At 38.4% G+C, this 21,903-nt stretch overlaps 1 protein-coding gene across 2 annotated transcripts in view; it reads left to right on the plus strand.

Annotated features, from left to right (window-relative positions):
* Positions 1-21,903, plus strand: part of ZNF385D (zinc finger protein 385D) — a 351,705-nt gene that overhangs the window by 111,396 nt on the left and 218,406 nt on the right. The gene's annotated exons all lie outside the window — the stretch shown is intronic.

The following is a 21,903-nucleotide window of genomic DNA, read 5'->3' on the forward strand; positions in this document are numbered from 1 at the left end:
CTATAGGGCTGGCTGCTAGCATACCATGAAATACATGTTTTTTAAGCCTTTAGAGGTCTCAGAACTGTTAAATATTTGTGCAGAGTTTAGTTTCGTGGCTTGATGGAAATCTTCCTTAGGTTTGCAGCTGAACTGGCTGCATACCCAAAAACATGCTGGATCTTGGATATGTGTTACTAATGTAGTGCTGCAATACAGTGCTGGGATGTACAATCACACTGTAATACTGCAACTTAATGATGGGAAATGTTTTTAAAAATGTGAGGAAAGGGAGGAAAATCCCATCCTTTTATATTTGAAGTCTCATGCAACATTGGTATTAATGTATTGCTGCACAATATCTATTAATGAACAGAACTGGAGGATTTCTGGGACATTCAGCAGCTTTCTCTGTTTCCTTAAATATTAAATCAACAGTTCACTTTAAGCTTAAAGTATTTCTTTGATATTATGATTGACTGTGAGTGTGATACTGTACATACCGGTAGTAGTGGGGTTTTCGTGTAGCCATTATTTCCTTATTTTCTTTACCGTCCTTAAAAATATAGGGCCCCCAACTTATTTACTAAAGCTGACGTCCATCAGTTGCCTTGAAAGCAACTGTGATTTTGCTGTAAATTGTAGTAATAGAAAAGATATTTTAAATTACTGGCAGAAGTAGCCACCTTCAAAGATTAATTTCCTCTAATATATCCTCAGAAGAGTGGGAATAGATCACTTATGTACATTGGCTGAACTATTGTTTATGCCATAAACATTTTAGGTTTGAGTGAATTGGATAATTTTGATTGTCTCCTTATGATTAAAAACATGCTTTATTTTTTTATTTGGCTTGTTTTTATATCACTGCAAGTGCTTAATCTTTTCTTTGCAGTAAGCTTTGCATTGATTGCCTGCTTAGTTGTGGTAAGACTTTCTGGTTGACTATAGATGTAAGGGTTAGAAGTATTGGGTAGAGGACAGCTGTACTATCTTAAATTAAAATGTATCTGCTGTTTTAATGACATTTTCATATCTATGTAACATGGGTCGGTCAGCGTTTACTAATGTTTTGCCATTCCAAACTGGGTGTACTGCCCAGTGATTCACATGGTAATTTGTTTAATTGTGTAATTCAAGTTTTTAATGGGGAAAACTGAAATGTGACCTGCTTCATAGGAAACCTCTCTTCTGAGGGTTCAACTAAAGTTTCTATTACGCAAGTTTTCAGTATGCTTTGTTCAGCCTGAAACTTCAAGTAACATTAGTATAAAACTGGCTTCCTATTTTCCTCCTTTTGGGTAACAAACCATGCTCTTGGGGGGAATGACACATTCATCTAGAGCTATTCTAGGCAGTCTCATACTCCAACTGTCAGAAACCTAAAAGTTCACCTGCCCTAGTAGAGTATTGTACTGGTACTGAGCAATACTGCACAAACCCAAGTGAAGGCAGAGCAGTGTGCATCACACACACACTAAGACCTAAAATTGAACCTTGCGCTCTATCCACCATTTACACAAAATAGACATTTTATAGTTTACGCTTAATTTACTGTAGTATTTTTTTTTATTTTGCTTCCAACTTTTTTTAAAAAATCTTTCTTGCTGCTGTTTCTTTTTGAATGTCTATTAGTGTGATGTTAATCTACTTTCAGACTAAAATGGGGGGGGGGAACCCTCCCTGGATTGCAGGTGTGTATGTACATGTTTTACTTGCTTCATTAGGCCTTACCAGCTAATTGGTGCTGATGTAAGGTAGCATGATGGTAGAGCATGTCCTATGCTGGGTGCCAAGTAAATATTAAAATAATTCCCATGAAAAAAATCTAAACCCTTTCCCTCTGGAAATATGAGTTTTACATAGTAAATATCCAATGATTGAAATAAGCCTATATGAAGCTCTCTCTCTCTAAAGTTCTCTTCTATCAAAGCCAGGTTACTGAATGCAGAAGAAGTCAATAACTGTGCACTTTGCTATATTTAAACCTGCAATACCCAAGAAAATTTTGTGTAGGTATTGTATATATAGATCCACTATATAGTGTAAAACTTAGCTTTCAAACGATCGAACTAATGGACGCTCTTAATGACATAAGCTACACTCTTGCTTTCTATTGGAATTTCAATACAGTGATTTCAGGAACTGTTAATTTTCACTCACTGTGCTGTGATGTAGAGTCTGCTGTTCAGTCACTGTGGATACTTGTGTTACCTATTCTACTGACTGTGCATTCAACATTTTGAGTTGAATATGAGTTGTGGAATTAAAATAAAAAAACAAACCACAACCTTACCTGGCAGTGTATTTGGAGTTTGTGGAAACTAAATGAAAATAGTAAATACTTATAAAGTATTTTGTAACTAAATATTTTACACTGTTTTAAAAAAAAAAAACTTTTGCCAAAGATGATTATCATGTTAATAATTTAGCAACCGATAAAAGTCTCTGCTGTGAACTTTCTCCACAGATTAGAGAAGAGAGACTGTGGGTGGTTGTCAGTGTCACAGAGCTGATGTTGCAAAGTGGTAACAGGGGATCTGCTCCAGTTCTGTGCCGTAATTTCTGGTTAAGGCAGAAGCATTGTTATGACTGACAGATTATTTGCTCCTGTATGCCAAGTCTGTTTTAAAAAAAGGTCCAGTTTGGGATTGCTACCACAGCTTAGCTCCCTCTCCTAGCACCATGCATTTATATCACCCCAGCATGACGATATGGGCCAGTGAGTAGAGTCTGCTTATTTTAAAGCACCATTGTAATGGTCATTGTTGCTGCTGGTTGGGTCAAAATATATATTTGGGGCAAGGTGGTTGGGTCTAGATGTGATGTGAAGTTCATTCTTTTCAGGCAGGAGATGAAGCCGCCGAGAGGGCATTTTAAGAGGGTTATACGTGGTTGTGAGCTAGCAGCACATTACATGATTGTCAACCAGGGGATACGCTGCAGTGGTATTGCAGTTCAGGGACCGTGAACACTGTTCCTGAGAATCCAGTAAACCTGCAAAGGAATGGAGGGAAAGATTTTTAAAACAGATTAACACAAACTTTAATTAAAAATGAAAAAAGTGGAACATTTTGCAGTGATGTGTGCCTGATTGAAGGTGGAGATAATACTCTGTAAGGGTCAAATTAATAAATAAAAAGAACAAATAGAAAAAATCCCTAATTCTAGGCAACCTGAAATTCCATCACATTTCTGTTAGCACATTGGCTGTTTCCAGGTCCAGTTTTATTTTCCAGCAAACATAGTATTTTGTCTGCATTGACGGTACCACTCTGAGTATCACTTTTTACTCCTGGAACAATTTCTTGAAAGAGAAATTCATATTGGATGAGTCATGATGGAAAAAATGCTCCCGGAATCTCACAGGCTCTTTAAAGAAAATACATATTGTAAAAAATGAAATAAATCTTTCACAGCAGTTTTAGTGAAAACATTTTAACAGTTGGCAATTTGTTTTTAGAAGGTTGTGATGTATATGCTAGATTACATATAGCAGAGTCCCCCCCTCACTAGTTCTGTTTCATCCTTCCTTACATGAAGATAATCAGTGGGCATCTTTAAGATCACACTTCTAAAAAATGTAAAAAAAACTACTGATACTGGGTTATGCACTGTACTGTAGTTTATTACCAGCCATATCCAATATAAAGTGTAGTTAATATATAAAGAATGCTGAATATGACAGAATAATGTAGTTGAGAAGAGCCAAAGTATAGTCTCCTGAAATCTAAAGAATATTTATATTTATACTGAGAACTTTACAGTGTATATGTCTTTACAGAGTATTCGTCTTCTGGAAAGTGAAGTTCATATCTTGAAACTTGAAGAATCAATTATCACACAAATACATAAAATAATAATAATTATAAATCCTGCTAGATACTTACCCAGTGCTGTGGTGTGTTCTATGCCTCCATCCAGATATCATGAAAGCTGGTTGTTAAAAGTTTCTTTAACTGGTTGCAATATACTTATGGAAATGTGGCGTGTGTCTATTTGAGAGATAAGTTCCCAAATTCATGAGAAATTGTGGCTCCCAAGGTTATCCCTTTGTGGGTGGCATAATTGTTCCAAGAACAAATGCAAAATTTAAATTAGTGCTTTCTTGCTTCATTAGAGAACATTTGGTCACAGCTGCTTTTGACTGCACCTCCCTTAACAGCAAATGTGTTTGTGTGTATTTGCTTTAACTGTGATGAATGGAGTTTTCCTTGTTTCAGGCCCAATCATATATCCTGCTTAGGAGAATCTCTCACCGCTGTTACACAATGCAGGGTCAGACCCATAGCACCCAGCTACCATCTCTCACTTTTCTTAGTTCTATCTCCATGTAGGATTCATATTTTTTTTTCTTCCAAATGATATTTAATACAAATTCTTTATCATAAAATACTTTAAAATAGGAATGTAGCATTTGACTCCAGAATTCTGTTTGAGTCATATGGCTTCTACTTCTATGTATCTGTGTTGAAATAAAAAATATATGAAATTTTTATTATATGGTGTAGCCTGTTCGCAATTATAGAAATTCTTGCAGTTGCAAAAACGTTATCAGGTTACAAGAATCCTTTAAAAGCCTCTGGCTCTCATTATGGCAGAGAGAACAGTGATAAAAAAGCAGAAATGTATTTGGACTTTGATCTTGAGAAAGGGAATGTTTCAGTTTGGTATTGGACCATGAAAAGTTCTTAAAAAACAGCAAAGGTCATACGCTCTTTATTTTTAAAAAGGGGTTATTACATATCATTTACTGCAAAGATTAGTTTTGCAACTGAATTTCACAGTTGATTGGTAGCATTAAGGGAAAATGCAGCATAAGAGGTTGGCTAAAAATATCAAAACCTAAAGTGCTTGAGATCCTAGTTGAGTCAAATTGCTAGGGTTGAAAATGGGAAGAAGCTTTGCTCTCTTGCAGCATTAATTATTGTGTAGCAGAGCCACATATTGTAAGTCCGCCTGTATTGAGCACAAACACTGGGTTTGCTGAGATTTGAAAAGATATTTCTACAAAATCTATATGGGGCGGCAAAATCTAATATATATAAAATATTCTAGCTCCATGTAGCACCCACATCTCTTCACCCCTTTTATTGTCCTCTTATCTCTCATTTTGCTTTATCTAAGGCTAACACAATCATAAATGTGGCATGGCAAGACACTAATCAAGAGAGTGTAGACTCAAGTTCTTGCCAATGTCAAAGGAAAAACAAACATAATTGCAGTTTGAAATTTGGATTATTAGGGACGTTACTGTGTCCTTATAGCATCGTGAATACATCTGCCCTGTGTCTACCTTTATGCTTAGAAGCTACGATGATTAGAAGCTTCTATAATTTTGAAAGAAGTTAAGACTTCTGTAGTAGATGTTTATGGCTTTTAAATAAAGGTGTTTGTTAATTTTTCACTTTCCAGTTTAGTAAGGCTAACAATTGTTTAAAAATATAAGCACTATGGTTATAACACTCTATTCAATCTGTTTATTTTTTAAACAACTGGACGGAATGGTCAAATCAGTGGTTTGGAAATTAAGGGAAAACAGTCGTCATTGTGGGGTCAGATTCGGATAGTCTTCCTCAAGTTGAGTAACACCTCACTCCATATCTAGTCACATTGATTTCAAAGTCTAGAATCAGAATCTTGCTGTCTTCAAATACAGCTGAAAAAGCTCCTTGATATTTTATAACTTATGGTAACTTGATCTTGGAGGCAGAGTTACAAGAGACACAATAATGAGATCACCTTGCAGTGTCTTCTTACTCTATGTATGACCAGTTGATATTTTAGTGGGATGCATCAGAATCCAGAGGCTTTGGCTTATATTGAGAATTTGTATTTCATATAGTGAACGTATTCTACATAGAATAAAAGGAAATTGAGAAACATATCGCTCTTGTTTTCCTTCATAACACAATGTAGATCACAAAGGGCTAGTTGGGAGAAGTCTATCCCACTATTATAAAAATCTGCTTTACCAAGATTTGAAGAAACAAAGGAATGGTTGAGTTTAAATTAATGTTTGATTTCTACTCCATCAGTGTTTGCATTTTTTTCCTGTCCTGAAAACTACAGAGGCAGATTCCAGATTGTTCAAATGTTACAAGCTATGGAATTATTGTTCAGTTTCTTTTGTTCTTGTTGACCTTGTTTACTCACAGTTTGTTTACTATGGACTGCGGTAACTTATGAGGACAGAAGGAAATAATGGCTGTGTTTTCCAATACTGTTACCCATCATTGTGTTAGGGATCAATATTTTAAAAAGCAGAACCTTGACAAGATCTGCAGTTGTAAATGCACAAGGAACAAGAAAAATAAAAGACTAGCCTTGGCACCACAGTTGAGATCAGTGCTCTTCTTCCTAAGCCAAGACATTTGTCACTAACAACTTGAGACTGTATTGTCTGTATAGTCCAATGTTTAGCAAATGAGTTTTTGTTTGCCAGTATTTACCTGTGAAAGTCAATCCACTCACCTTCTCTCAGGACCAGCCACTTATCAGAAGCATTTAGTCTGTCCGATATGTGACTATTATATAGCAAGCACAGTGTTTTCCTATTATTATTGGTAAGTGGTGCTGATAGAAGCAGCCAGTTCTTCAAAGGTTTGGGTTATGTGAGCTTGTCTGCTGCTGAGAAGCATTAAAAAGAGAAACAACCCCTCCTCAGTACAGCATGTGTTGTTTTTGGTAGCCATAGTTTCAGCCATAAGGAATACTACTACTACTACTAATATTAATGATAAAAAATAATAAAAAAAACACACCTAAACATTTCTCAGAAATGCACAGCTTACTCTTGCAGTTTACAGGTCCAATAAAGATACATTCTTACAAGCCAAACAGGCTGTAGAATGGGGAGTATGTTTGTGTATGTGTGTGCCACAAAGTATTTTCATACTGTTTCTCCATTCTCTCTCTCTCTCTCTCTGAAGGAATGCCAGGCAGGCAAGTATCGGTGCCCTAGGGCTATTTTTATGGAATATTTTCAATACCCTGTTACACATTTAGCACCAAGACATGAAGTAATAATTTGACAAACATTGTTCTACTAATCCTGACCACAAACTCTATACCCTGCAATACTGAGTATTTAATCTACCGTGCCACATGCGGTAGTGTGTCATTTACACTAACCACATCATAATATTTCATTTCTATTGGACCAAATCCTGAGAGGTGCTGAGTACTGGCAATTCCTATTGGCCATTACAAGATGGTATACATACTCTCCCTTTTTTTTCCTGAGAGACCATGAACTAACTCCTTTTTTAAATGAGATTTTTAAGCCTCTTTTTTTTCCAGATGGGCTATTGATTTTAATTTATAGTTTTTATAGTGATTTTAACTGTTGCTTTGATCTTGCATGTTTTTAGTCTTGGACTGAATAGTTGTTTTATTCTAGCCCACCAATGATATTTTTGTACATTGATGAAACTGGACAGATACTGAGGGGTGACAAGCAGCTACCCAGCACTTGGGATTCTCACTGAATGGGCGCTTTTAGAACCAGCAAGATGCTCAACGTCCCTCAGGATTTGTCTCACAGTGCAGCATGTTGTGGAAGTAAGTCTAGTCAGACCTATAGAAGTGGGATTAGTGTTCTAGTGCAGACTGCTGGAGCTCTGCTAATAACTCTCTCCAGGCACATCACTAGTTTCCAGCAGAGCTGGGGTTCACAATTTATAATCCAGCGGCTGTACAGGGACACATTGTGGTACTTACGTAGCAGATATAAAACGTACTTTACAATAAAACAAACATAGATTAAAAAACTGAGAACACATACAAAAACCCCAGCAATTAAAGTCACTGTAAAACCCAGGAATGCAATCAAAATGCAGTTCCAGAAGGCCACATGAAATAAAAGAAAAAGAAATCTACCTTAAAAGGGGTTAAAAGTGCCCTGTCCTTCGTAGAGCAAAGCAGAAGGTAAACCCTATTACAGCTCCGGGTCTACAGAGGCAAAAGGATAGACTGATAACCCACCTGCCCCTGTAAGGCTCAGGTCACCACAAAAAATTGATTAATTTTTCCATTAATGACTAATTGGGCACATCACTATGGTCAGTTGCAAAGATCAGCATTTAGAGAAGAAAATTAATTTAAATGGTCTAGCATTACCCTCATGAAGGCAATGTACGGTGACGTTGTACATCACTGTTGACACCTAGACAATAATACATAAAGGTCATTAACGTCTTTACATTGTTTATGCTTTTACCACCTACATTTTATTCTAAAATAGAAATTTGAACAAACGGAAGTGAATCCAATTGGTGAGAGGAAATTATCTTTAATATAGAGCTATCACCGTTAACAGTATATTCCAATGGGTACCACTAGAACTGGGTGGACATTTCCCATTAATATTCCAACAAATATTTAACTGAGTTTGCTATGACTGTGTTCTTGCAACTTTTGTGATTGCTTTCTGTGAATTTCTAGCCAGATAAGTTTCCTAGCAGGAACATTTCACAGAACCAGCAAATTGTAATGAAATTTTGTGTAATATTTGCAGAAAACTAATTTTAATTTTATAATAAAATCAACAAAAATTATTTTAAGATTCATCCAGGCACGAAACAGAAATTATGCCATATGACCTTGGTGTCCAATCAACAAAGCTTGAATGCTGAGTATCAGATACGTTGCAACAAATGGGATTTCAAACACAAGCAGCAAGTTAAGAATTATTTGGTGTATATTCTGGCATTTCAAATACCTTTAAGAAAAATCACAAACAAAAATAAATCATATCCATCAGATGTTATTAGCCCAGCTCTAGGAAGCTAAAAGTGAGATGAGTATCACAGTATTCCACAATATATAGAATAGTAGATACAGTGATCACTGTTAAAACTTTCCAGGTTGCCTTAAATAAATACAGTTGTTTCAATATGTACAGTATTTTTCAATTAGACCACAGTAAGTACCATATTTGGAACTTTAGATAATACTGCAAATACTTGGGTAGCCTCATCAGTTCATCTAAAATAAAACTGGTTTTTAAGGTTGACCACTGCATGGGGTATGTGGCAACAGTTGGCAGATACCTTTCTGATACAAAATAAGCTATTAATTCTTGGAGTCCTTAGGTAAAAGGGCAGCTTTCTATGTTGGATTTGATTTCTAATGAAAGAGTCCTTCTCTTCAGCAATAGGGGAAGTATTGGGAGGAGGAAATAATCATTATTTGTAATGAACTGTAGACTGTGTTGGAAAGAGATGGCTTCAAATCAATTCTGCACACTGTACCTAATCCTGCAGTCCCTGAGCAGGCAAAACTCCCATTGGCTCCAGTTGAATGGGAAATTTGCTTTTGTTGGGAACGATGGATCAGGGCTACTCTAATTAAAGTGATTGTAAAATAATTGGTAACAATTGTTAAGCATTGTAGCTTCAGTACAAATGTTTAAAATGTTAATTGAATGTTCTTTAAAGATCCTGAATCGATGACCTAGAGACTGAAACCCCTCATTTCTATAAAGATAAAGTTGGCTATAATAAAAGCTTTTCTGTCTATAGCTCTCCTGCCTGAGTACCTTAAGATTTTATTGTGGGGGGATCCATGTTTAATGGTAAGATGGTAGTTCAGTTTCCATGCCTGTTAAAGCTTTGGGCCCCTGTGCTGAGATTGCCAATGCATAACAAATAGTGCCAATTGGGCTGGGTTTTGTCTTTGAGGAAGTGACTTCAGACACCAAATCATTTTCTAAAAGTCCACAAGCAGCTTTGAAATCACAATAAGTTTCAATGATTATTACTATTCATGATTTTATCTGTTCCAAGCAATCGTTCAATCCAAGTCACATTTGACCTACTAGCAACAATGTGAAAGACTCCATGTAACTTTTTAAGACATCTGAATCATTCACTTCCCCACATAAATATATATTCCTGTATCATTGCCTTCCATTCTCTTAAAATCTGAAAACTAATGTTACTGCCTTTTTAAAAATGTTATACTTAGTAAAGAGTGATCTTTTTTTCCCTTTGCTGCTTATGAGCAGGGTCTAGTTCAGCTGCCCTTACTCACAAGAGTAGTCCTGATTGAAACCAGTTAATTTCAATAGGGAAAATTACCAGGTTATGACTTCACATATGTAAGGGATTGCCAGAATGGGTCACGCTGGCTTTTTCTTATTTGTTGATCAACATTATTGGTGTTATCATTAAATATATCAATTCACTTCAGAGAACAGACTCTGTTGGTTATCTGGTGCTTCTTCACTAGCTCACAGGCAATAGGTGTAAAGAAAAGCTATTGGTTTACATTTTAAATTTTTTCTTGTAAGCAGAATAGTCTTAACATTTGTCTAATAATGTCACCTGTTTAAGATTACACTTGCAAATCATATAAACACTCATTTTCAGGGGTTTGCAACTCAGCCAGAAAATGTTGTACTTGGATGAAACTTGATTTTAGTCTCCAAACCAAAATTTTAACATTTCCAGTTGTGTGTTTGAAGTGTATTAAAAACATCAACAAAAAAGGGTTTTTTAGTGAGAGAACTGTTTTTACTCATAACCGGAAAGTGGCTTTGACTTTTAAAGGAGTCATTTTTGAGAGGTTAAGCCATGTTACAGTGCTTTAAAATTTTGTGGGGAGGAAAAATACATCATAGTGGAAAGAGTGTATAACAAGAGGTCCAGGCATGTGCAAAGTGGGGAAAAAAGGTGAAAAATAAAATTAAAGAACAAAAAATTCCCATCTCTCTCTCTCTCTCTCACACACACACACACAATGTATGCACAGACGTGTATTTTACTTTATATTACACGTTGTCACAGGGATAGTTGGCCCTTTAAGGGGGTGGGACTCAGCTGTACCTTATGCCAGGCTCAGCCTTCCTCCCCATGTGAAGAGAACAAGTCCTGGGATCATGTAGTAGAAGCTTGTGACTGGGAACCAAGGCAACTTGAGTTAAGGAAGGGACAGGAAGGAGCAGAGAGAGAGATTCTCCTTAGCTTCCCAGTAGAGGCCCTGTGCTAGGCAAAAGGATTTGATTTATATGTTGAGTTCAGGGCTGGATTTAGGGGCAGGTGGTGCCAGGCTTGGGGGGTACTGGGCTTGGGGTGTTGTTTTTGTTGTTGGTGACAAAAGGGAAAATAGAATGTCTGAAGTAAAATGTTTCAGGTCTTCTTTATGTGGATTCATTTTTTACTAACCTCCTAGAATGTTCTGGACCTTTGTAGAATCTCATGAAACCTTCCAGACTTTCTGAGAACTACATTTTCCTTGAACCTCCTAGAATATTGTCAGCCATGCCCTTGCGGATATATAAGGGGCGGGACAGGCTTATATGACAGAGATAAATCATGCATGCAAATTGTGCATGAAAGTTGTGAAATGGGCTACAAATGCAATACAAAATAAGGTATTCAAAAGTTTAACAAATGGGAGGGGGGCAGCTGGTCTAGGGTTGGTCCTGGTTGAATTTATGTAAAACTGTTTTAATTTGGAGAATAAAATTCAGCTCTGAAGAGAATGGACTGAAATGCTGCTGATACTGGTGGGAGTGATTTTTGATGCACTTGCTGGTGAGTTGGCCCACTGTCTTACATATGTTTTCAATATTAGTACCAGAAAATGTGTTCTAATTGACTAGTATGTGTACTGCAATATGAACAATTATCTTCTGATAACCTGAGTAGAAAAACCCATTTATTATTTATGCCAACTCTTAATGTGTGTCTTTCCAATATGTATTTCCAATAGTGCAGGTGGATTCTTGCATCACTGCAGAGCAAGGTTCTTCCAGGGTGGATTCAGTCAAAGTTTGTGGCCTATGTCATGTCTGTCTTGGAAATATAGTTGCTTTTTCCATCTTTTTCTTTTTTTAATGGCATTTTGTAAAGCAATAAAAGGAAGAGATAAAGTAGATAAAGTATCTAGTTAGATAAAGTAGTTTATGATACAAACTTAACAGAAGAAAGCCCATTCATGCCAAGTCTAAAACTCTGGTCTTGATCCCGAGTCTCAGTTTAGTAGGGAGAATCAATTAGTATTTGTTCTCCCTTCTGTTCCGATTCCTCTCTGTGTTTGGAGACAACTTAATTAAAAATGTTTAATAATTTTCTCCTTTTTTAAAAATGTTCTTTTTATGTTGCTGCTTTAGTATATTTTAATTACATTGATACTATCATGCAAAATATTATATTATATGGAGATTTTCTGCCATGATCAAATATAGGGTCTGATCCTGCTCCCATTGAGTCCAATGGAAAATTAGCCACTGACTTCAATCACAGCAGATCTGAGCCTATGTTGCTGTCCCTAGTGCAGCATCATACATAATGGCAGGACATGTCAGAAACATAAAGAATTCTCCAATATCAAAATTTTGAGTGTGAAATAGTAGTGCAAATGTCATGTGAATCAAGCAAATCTGAAGCCCTCTGCATGCCATTAATCAGGTCTCTCCCACGTACAATAACTAAGCTTCAGGAGTAAGATAGTGTTGAGAGTCTTGAGCCTAATGCTGGACTTTCAAAATGTAACTCACTGAACACTCTCTCTCTCTATATATATATATATGTAAAGGCCTTAATATTAAAGAGATATGGCTTTTAAGGGGGGGAATGTTGCCCTGGATTTGAGGGGTGTACATACACCCGATCATCCCATCCTACTCCTTATCAGCTGGCATGGCATAGTTGTTTGGAGTGAGAGGAGCCAGTCCTATTGTATGAGGATGGAAAAAAGAGAATGTGTCCAGAATTAATGTACGTTTGTGGAGAAAGTTGTAGAAATAGTTGATGGAAGACTCTAGTTAAACAAGGAAAGAGGGGAAATTCCCAGGGCATCAAGTTATCCCCACATAGCAGTAAGCCGTACTTCTCAGCAGTAAGCAACTTGTGTACTTCAGTTCAGACCATGTGATATTGGAGCATGACTGCTGATGACAGTCATTTCAATCTCTTGCCTGTGAGCTGCAGTCTCCAGCATATAGGGATACCCTGAGGCTGAAGGTTTGGCAGTATTGCCTGGTCTGGCCTTGGCAACCGTTGGACAGAAATCACCCGCTGTGTCAAACTCCCATGCATAACAGGGTAGTTTACTGATGGAATTTGAGCCTGAACTCTGCTATGCCTTGCTTTTGTTGGATTTTCACCACCGCAGTGTTATTTTGCATGTAGCTTTCAGCTTGTGAATACTTCACAGCTCTGTTAGCACAGCTGATGCTTGGCCTAGGACATGGAGATTTGCCTTGCTTCTGCCATTTTTGGAAATGCATATGCTAATATAGTTAAACACCACAGCCATTTGAATGCTTTCTGTGAACTTAAATAGCACGCTAAGTAAGAATTCTCCTGGTAACAAAATGCTGATTTTTTTCTACATGTGGTAGCAACAGAATTTGCATAGCAACACTCAACAGCTGTGTGTGCTGTAGGTCGTCTTAAAATGGGTTAAGTATAATTTAGCTGTCTGAAGAGTATAATAAAGAAATCGTGACCTTCCCCATTTATATTCTATCTTTATCCGGGCATGAGTTCTAACAGATTTTGTCCAAGTACACAACAAAATGGAATAGCTGGCAACATACACACTCAGTCCCGCTTAAATACTGAATCAAATTCAGTCCTGGTGTAAAATAGCAGCAACTCCATTAAAGGCAGTGTAGTTGCACTGACTTATACCAGGTCTAAATTAGGTCCCGGGAATGTGGAAAGAACCAGTCTTCAATTCAGACACAGTTTTGTCACTAGAGCTATGCAAACTTCAGTTGTTTCAATTTGAAGAGGTTTGTGCAAACCTTGTTTTAGGATTTGGATTGGGTTGTTCCACACCTGCTGAGTTTTGATTAGAGTTTCATGTTAAAACAGGCCAAAGCATTCACTCAACTCTGTTATTCCCCCAAACCATAAATCAGACCATGTTTGCTTGCAACTCCAGATTTGTAAACCTGATTTGAGTTTAGGATTTGGAATGAAACAGACAAATTATGCGTAGTTTCTGGTGTCTTAAAGGTTTCAGTATGAAATTTCTACATTGCTCAAATTGACACCTCTAGTAAACAGATTCAGTGAACCACAGTAATTGACCTTTAATTTTATGGGTCAAAATAATCAATTTCATTAAGAGCATCCTTATACTAAGGATGCAGTTGGCCTCTTGTCCCCAAGACCTTTTCTTTGCTGTGAGTGTGATGTTTGTATACCTTTCCTAGATTCAAGAAACATGTTTTCATCTCTGGAATATTCCTGTTTCTTTTTAAGGATGTCATGTAGGAAATAAAAGATGGAAATCTTAATGTATCTTTAAAAGGACACTGCCAGTGTGTTGAGACTAAGGATTGACCTAAACTCACATTTCAGGTTTCACCATATGGATTTCCCCAATACATTTTAATCCATTTTTAATACTATGCGACTTGTTAAAGAAGCCAAAATGTCTGATGCTGTAAACAATTTTCTTCCTGTATACTACAATGTAGGTCAATTATTTGGGTTTTTGTTTCACACTTTACATTCACTATCTCTTATGAGGATTTAATTTATAGTTAATAGGGCAGTAATGTATGCTATTTAAGAACTGATTGTTCTGAAACTTTTTGAAGCGCAATCATCTGAAAACAAAATTGGTGCCACTAACGTCGTGCAAACAAAGTTTAGACCCTGGTTCTGCATACTTACAGGATTAATTTTGTTACTGTGAGTAGTCACTAGAGCTGGACAAATAACTGATTTTTTGGCTTGCTAGAGAGACAAGGTGGGTAAGGTAATACATTTTATTGGACCAACTCCTGTTGGTGAGAGACAAGCTTTCGAACCACACTAAGCTCTTATTCAAGTCTGGGAAAGGAGTTGGTCCAATAAAAGATATTACCTCACCCACCTTATCTCGCTAATATCCTGGGAGTGACACAGCTACAACAATACTGCATATTTGGCTTGCTGGCAATTCTAGGGGAAAATATTGGTTCAACTCAAAGTGAAATATTTTTTTAATTTTTTGGCGAATCAAATGAGTTGACAAAACTTCATTTTGTTTCTGGTTATTTTACAGCCTTTTTTTTAAATAAAAGCAAAGGAAATGAAGGGCTAGAGTCACAAAACCAGCAGAGGAGGAGCCCATCCCCCTTCTGTTATATTCAACAGCCCAGTGGGTAGTGCACTTACCTGGGCTGTAGGAGACCCAGGTTTGAATCTTCACTCTAGAGGAGGTACTTGTACCCAGGTCATTGTCTCTCCAGGTGAGTGCTCTAACCACCAGGCTACCGGCGGACAGGTTTCTCTCAATCTCTTCTGTTAAAGTTGTTCCACTTTGGGTACGTCTACACTTACCTCCGGGTCCGACGGCAGGCAATCGATGTTCTGGGATCGATTTATCGTGTCTTGTCTAGACGCGATAAATCGATCCTGGATCGATCCCGGAAGTGCTCGCCGTCGACGCCGGTACTCCAGCTCAGCGAGAGGAGTATGCAGCATCGACGGGGGAGCCTTCCTGCCGCGTCTGGACCCGCGGTAAGTTCGGACTAAGGTACTTCGAATTCAGCTACGTTATTAACGTAGCTGAATTTGCGTACCTTAGTCCGAAGTGGGGGGGTAGTGTGGACCAGGCCTTTGTGTAAATAAGTACTCAGTAGGTGTGAAAAAGAGAGAATGATTTTATAGCCTGGTGGTTAAGGCACCAACCTGGGTTCAAGTCTCTGCTTCAGAGTGGAAGTTCCAGCCTGGGTCTCCCACATCTCAGATGAGTGCCCCGACTACTGGGTGTAAGGAGAGTGGCAGTAACACCTCCTCCTTCCTTCTGTTGTTTTGTGAGTGGTGAGGCCTGAGCTCCAACATTCAGATCAGGATCTGATCTGAACTTCTTCAAAGTTCAGGGGTGTTAAGATCAGGGCGGGGGGGTTGTACAGGTTCATCACTAATGAAAACACAGATTGATTATTTAATGTACAAAATGCAACTAAATGCACATGTGTCTATTGCTTAGTTTAAGTGATATTTTTAGTTTGAAGAAGAGTAAGAGGAGATATGATAGCAGGATGGAAAATAAAGGATGACATTTGAGGTCAAGTGGTGGCTCCTATTTATTCATTCCTACTACACAAGAAAAAATAACCTAATAACAGAAAGGTAACCTGTTTAAAATGGATAATAGGAAACACTGTGTATGCAACATTTAACAACATCTGCAGTTAGACTAGCTACTGTATAAACGTTATAAAGATTAACAATTCTCATGTTTCAGGACATAAACTGGTATCAGTAAGGGTCCATCATGGTACTCCACAGTATTGCACCATAAGGAGAATTAGGTGGCTTTATCCCTTCTCATAAGCATCTGGCATTGGCCTATGTCAGATAACGATGCTAGCCAAGATGGACCGGTGTTGGCAATTCCGTTCTAATACCTATTTAGGTCCTGAAGCAGAGAGTGGTTTAATAAAATACATGGTTGAAATATTTCAACCAAGACTCTTGCTTTGAGCTGTGGGGCAATTGTTAAGGACCAGTAAGTGAGGTTTTGATGGTTTTACTGTGTTACACTCCAGGGTCTATATTTCCAACACTTCGGCAGGGTTACACACAAGATTATTTAATATTCACTTTTGGAAATGTTCATGTCTCTGGATTGGTTCAGGCCTATTTCTAGGTATGTTATTTTTAGTCAATTCAGAAGTTCTGTATTCTAGTCCACGCACAACAGTTGAAAGAAAAGAGTAGTTATGTTACTTGCTGTATTTCTTATAACACTCACAATTTAGACCTTTTAAAATTATTTTAGAGAATCAATAAATGCTCTTAATTTTGCATATAATACCACTAGAATTGTTTGATTAAGGAGCAGAATTCTTAGAAATCTTCCATCTCATGCCCACAATCAGCTCTTGAATTAGAGCTAGATTGTAACATTATAATATGCTCTGAGTAAGGGGGAGTGCATAGCTCTGCTGGCTCAGGAGCAGATCAGCAAGGGAATTGTAACACTAAAGCACAATTCCCTCCATGGTAACCATCTTGCTCCAGGAGGGGAAGCAAGTGTCTTGCATATTGATTACTGCCCCCCTCTGTGCCAGATCAGATGGTGGGAGGGCAAGGCCCAATCTATTCCTTCATCCTTCCCCTAAGCAAGTGGGCAGCCAGGAGGCAAGTTGCTATCCCTTCCATCCACATGCTGTGACCTGAAATATGGGTAGCCCAAGCAAGTTAGTAAGACGTGCCTTGCATGAGCTACATTACTCCCCTGAATGGTAACATAAGGGCAAGTCACAATTCTGCCGTAAATTAGAATGCCTGATATCTCCCTAGGGGATGTATTGGTGCCCTGTTCATACAGGTTATATTTCAGTGTATCCTCTATAAATGTCCTGTATTTGGTCAGTTAAGAAAACATGACAAAACCTTTTCAGACTATACAGCTAGAAAGCTAAAAATGTTCATTGGTAAATGTTGTCCTCTCTGAAAAAATGTTTTGAATGAGTTCAACAGTAGAATGGCAAAAAGACAACAGAGTGTGTAGTTATGCTGTAATAATATCACACCGTCAGAAAAGAGTATCCTGAGATTTCCCTTCCACGTAAGCCATGGAATAGCCAGCACATCACAGGTAGCAAAAATACGACCCAGCTGACTTTGCTGGTAGTGGCTGTAGGCTTCGAAAAGTTTCAGTAGTTCAAGCTGCTTTACTAAAAGCTGTTATCTGCAGGTGTCTTTTAACAGTTTGTATCGGTCAAGGACAGGTAGTCCTTGTAAGCTAACTGTGTGGAGGATGTGTCTTTATCCACTTCCCTGTACTATTCATCAGGGGCCTCAAGTTCCCAACCCTGGGCATCAGTCTGGAGCAGCCAAGAGGTCACCAAGCTGATCACTTAGGCATGCTGCTGCTGAAATGCTAGGAATCAGGGTCTTAGCACGTACAGATTTTCATCAGGCCCTACTTTTCTGTCTGCAGAAGGAATGAATCGCTCCCTGCCTCCTTGTTATACCAGAGGCCAATTTATTTGACTCTCTTGTGAGGTTACCACCAGAGCAAGTAGGCATAAAGAGTGAGGCCATATATACATACTGTAACACGCTGCTGGGGATACCCAGACCTATGAGTCACTGTGTTACCTCTCTGCCTCAGCAAGAGTCAGTTTAGCTGGCAATTAGACTGCATGTCAGCTCCCTGCCACACCTGTCTGCCTTCCTCACCAGCAAACTCCTCAAGGCGCTCCTGGCCCAAAACTTGCTTAGCAGATAACAATCAGTGAACTCCAACCCCTGAGTTCCTCAGAGATGTTTCTCTGCAATGCATAGTCCCTACCACTGTGCTTTCACAAACGATATTAAGCTCTCTTAAAGAATCAGTACATCACAGCTTATTTATTTAACTGGTGGTAAATACACCCTTTCCTTCACACACAGTACTTAAATTGTTTATAGTGAAAATAAAACAAGTTTATTAACAAAAGAGCATGGATTAAGTGATACCAAGTAAAAGAGATAAAGGTAGAAATGGTTACAAGAAATAAAAGTGAAAACAAGCATCTAAAAGTCTAAAACTTAAATCTTTTACCCCCCACCCCCCAGTCTATTTTTCTAGCATTTTATTGGCCAGCATGGCCAGGACCCATCACAGAGATCAAATCATGTAGTTTCTTTGTCTCCTGAGGTGAAGGATAAAGATGGAGTCTCTCTCTCTCTCTCACAGCACCAAAGAGATTTTTTTGTCTTACAAGTCAGGAACGCCTCCTGGGGATTCAGTCTGCTGCGTCTCCCTTGGGTGCAGGAGCCATGTTAATTCTCTGTCTCTAGCGTTCAGGAACAGGATAACTGCTGCAGATTTAGCTTGATGGCTTTGTTTACAGCTTAATATGTAAATCAAGGTAAACCCACATTCCTTTGTAGGACAGACCTGTTTATTACCTAGGCTAGGTTGTCTGATCTTAAACATGTTACTAGATGTTACTAGAACGAGGGAATTCATTGCTTCACATATAATGTTAACACATGCATTTTACAATTATATGAATAACCAGTGTGGAACTTAGCTTTCATATAATACCACACAAGGCATATTTTGTACAAATATTATTGCAGTAATGTGTCGGTTATGAATACAGGGGTGCCTAGGGTCATATGGAAATTATGAACAAAACTGAAATATGGTACACTTTTGCAACACAGAAGCAAATTAAATAACACAAGGTCCTGCCTCCCTCTCACAGACAATGACACATAAATACCTTATAGCAAAACATCATCCATACTGATGGGGACAGAGAATGGTTGTGAATCTGAAAGCAGGACTCCATCACTATGGGCTAGATGGTAGGAAAAGTAAAGTCCAGCTCAAGATAGGAACAGGAGGGTGGATCCCCACCCCTCTCTAATGCATATCCCTACCAAGGATGTGGGCTGCAAATGGACAGGCTGGTTGAGGGCCACATCTGTGGCTACCCCACCAATCAGGAGCTAGCAAGTCTAGAGTTTAGTCCTGAAATGTGGTAATTAATCACTCATGCCCTTTTTAAAATGAATCTTTCCCAGCATCCTTTTCTGGTAGCTGGCCTTTTAAATTTGGCAGAGACAGCAGCTGCAAGTCCTAAATTGGTTGTTTGGCTGTCGGATGATAGATCTCCCTTTTTTCCAGCTGGTAAGGATTCCTCTGTTTCCCCTCTTATCAGTAAAGAGGTAACAGATCCTGACAGGCAGTTTTTGGCAATATAGTGAAGCAGAGCTTTTAGCTGAATTAGACTTCAATATGACCACTAGAGCTAGCTGGGAAATGGAAATCTCATTCCATGAAAAACTGCACATTTTGGGGGGGGGGGGGGGGAATCATCCTTAATCTGGATGAAAAGTGAAAAATGTTAATTTTTTTTATTGGAAGGGATTTCCAGAAAAACCCTATTACGGAAAAACCACAATGGAATTTGGGGGCTTGCTGGCTGCCCATTTGGAAGGCTCTTATCAATTTCACTTGTTGCCTGCAGGTAGATACTGAAACTGACAAGAGCCTTTCAGGTGGACTGCTGGAGGCTGAGTACTCAGCCCTCTGTCTCCCTGGCATCCCCTCGGTCCGGCTGTTGGGAAGGCAGAGAGCCAGGACACTCAGACTCTGTCAACCCTCTTGGAAAGGCTCTCGTTAGTATCAGTACTAATGAATACTGACAGACAAGTGGGTTGAAAAAAGCTATACAACCTCCATAAAATGAAATATTTTTATTTTGTGCAGAATTTTCTAGTTTTTCTATTTTAAAAAAAAGTGTTTTAGTTCCTCCCCTTTCTTAATTTCCTCCCCCTCTGTTTTTTTTCCCCCAGGGGGAAAAAATGGAAAAAGGAGAGAGAAGAGGAGCTGGGGACAAACAATGACATGTTTTGGTTCTTCATTAAGAAACTGGAAAACTTAAACCAAAATTAAAACTTTCATTTTGGTTGAAAAGCCATTTGTCATTAAAAAAAAGAAAAGAAAATTTTTGAGGGAAAAAATGTTGAGCAGCTCTACTGGAGAGGTGAGAACGTAGGGAGCAGCGCAGAGTGGTCAGCATGCTAGGGTTCCAATAAAGCATCTGTGAGCCTGTGAATAACAACATCTCATGCTGATCTTCAGGGCTCGGAAGTGTTTGTCTTCTGTCCCCACTATATGGTTGCAGACCCCTCCTCCTGAGAAGAGAATGAGGTGACAACTGGGCGAGCCTGACCTCATGATAGTTGGAAGTGTGTTTTCCTGCAGGAGGTGATGGATTGACCCAGATTAACGTTATTTTAATGGGAATGAAGATGTCTTATCTGTGCAATGGTTTTCTATTGTGTGCATAGAAATTAGGCTGAGTGGGTCAAAAATCATTATTTACATCCCATGAGAAATTCTGGCATTTCATCATCTGTTTTCATCCCAAATTGGGATGAAAACTTAAAATAATGATTTTTTTTTCCAGAAAAAATTTCAATTTGGAAATGTTGAAGCATTTCACTTTGGGCTGATTTGATATTGAACTGTATCTGTTTGACCTGCTTTGGTCCCTGTGAGAGTTATAGTTCTGGTACCTCATGTCTCCATTTTCTTATAAGGGTTTGGCCATCATCCCCAAGATAGACCTCTTTTCCCATGATGCACCACAGTCATTGGGCATCCATGATGCACTCCAGTACTTCAACCAAAAAAGAGATCATGGTGCATGAATCATGGGAGATGTAGTTCGGACAGGGTGGCCCGCCGAAAATGAAGAGGGAGGACATGCATGAGGCACTGCAGCACCTCAGGTTTCTCAACAGAAAACCCAAAATTGGGGGATAGAATTGAATTTTTCCCTTGGAAAATTTCAGATTTGCAAAAATCACATTTTTCATTTAAATAAAAAAAGTTGATGGAAAATTCCAAATTAACTCTAATGTTAGGCTGACAGTCATTAGATACTTCTAATCCTCAAACCCTGAGCTGTTTGGACGTCCTTACACTATGTGAGGATGGTTGATAAAATACTAAAAAAAACCCCAGTAAATACAATGCTGAATCATTTGCATGAAACTGTGGTAACTTGTTTTGCATTTCAGTTGCGTAACAGAATTCATGAAAAATATCAGTGTATCTGACTTTTTTTTTTTTTTTTTGGATGGGGAATAGGAGATTGGTATTGGCATTGGTTGATTTTAGTAAATGGGGTTATAGAGATGGACATTTTCTGTATAGTCATCTCAGTTAAACAGTGCTCTATAGTCATGACAATTTAATGAACTTGCTGGCTCATTACTGGATACCTTCTCCATTCAACTGAATGAACTGCAGAGAAAGTGTCTAGACTGCACTGTTACCCAGTTCAACATCTAGATAGTAGAGGGCTACATAATTCCCAGAGCACAGTAAAGAAATATAATAGCCTGAAGTGAGAGGGAACCAGGCCCAGGACACAGGAGAGAGAGAAGCTGTGTGAGAGCTGAAGGCTGGAGGCAGCAGCCAAGGAGCTGGCTGTGAAGGGAAGGCCAGGAA

The sequence above is a fragment of the Terrapene carolina genome, unplaced genomic scaffold (genome assembly GCF_002925995.2).
Source record: "Terrapene carolina triunguis isolate 2854851 unplaced genomic scaffold, T_m_triunguis-2.0 Scaffold84, whole genome shotgun sequence".
Taxonomy (NCBI): Eukaryota; Metazoa; Chordata; order Testudines; family Emydidae; genus Terrapene; species Terrapene triunguis.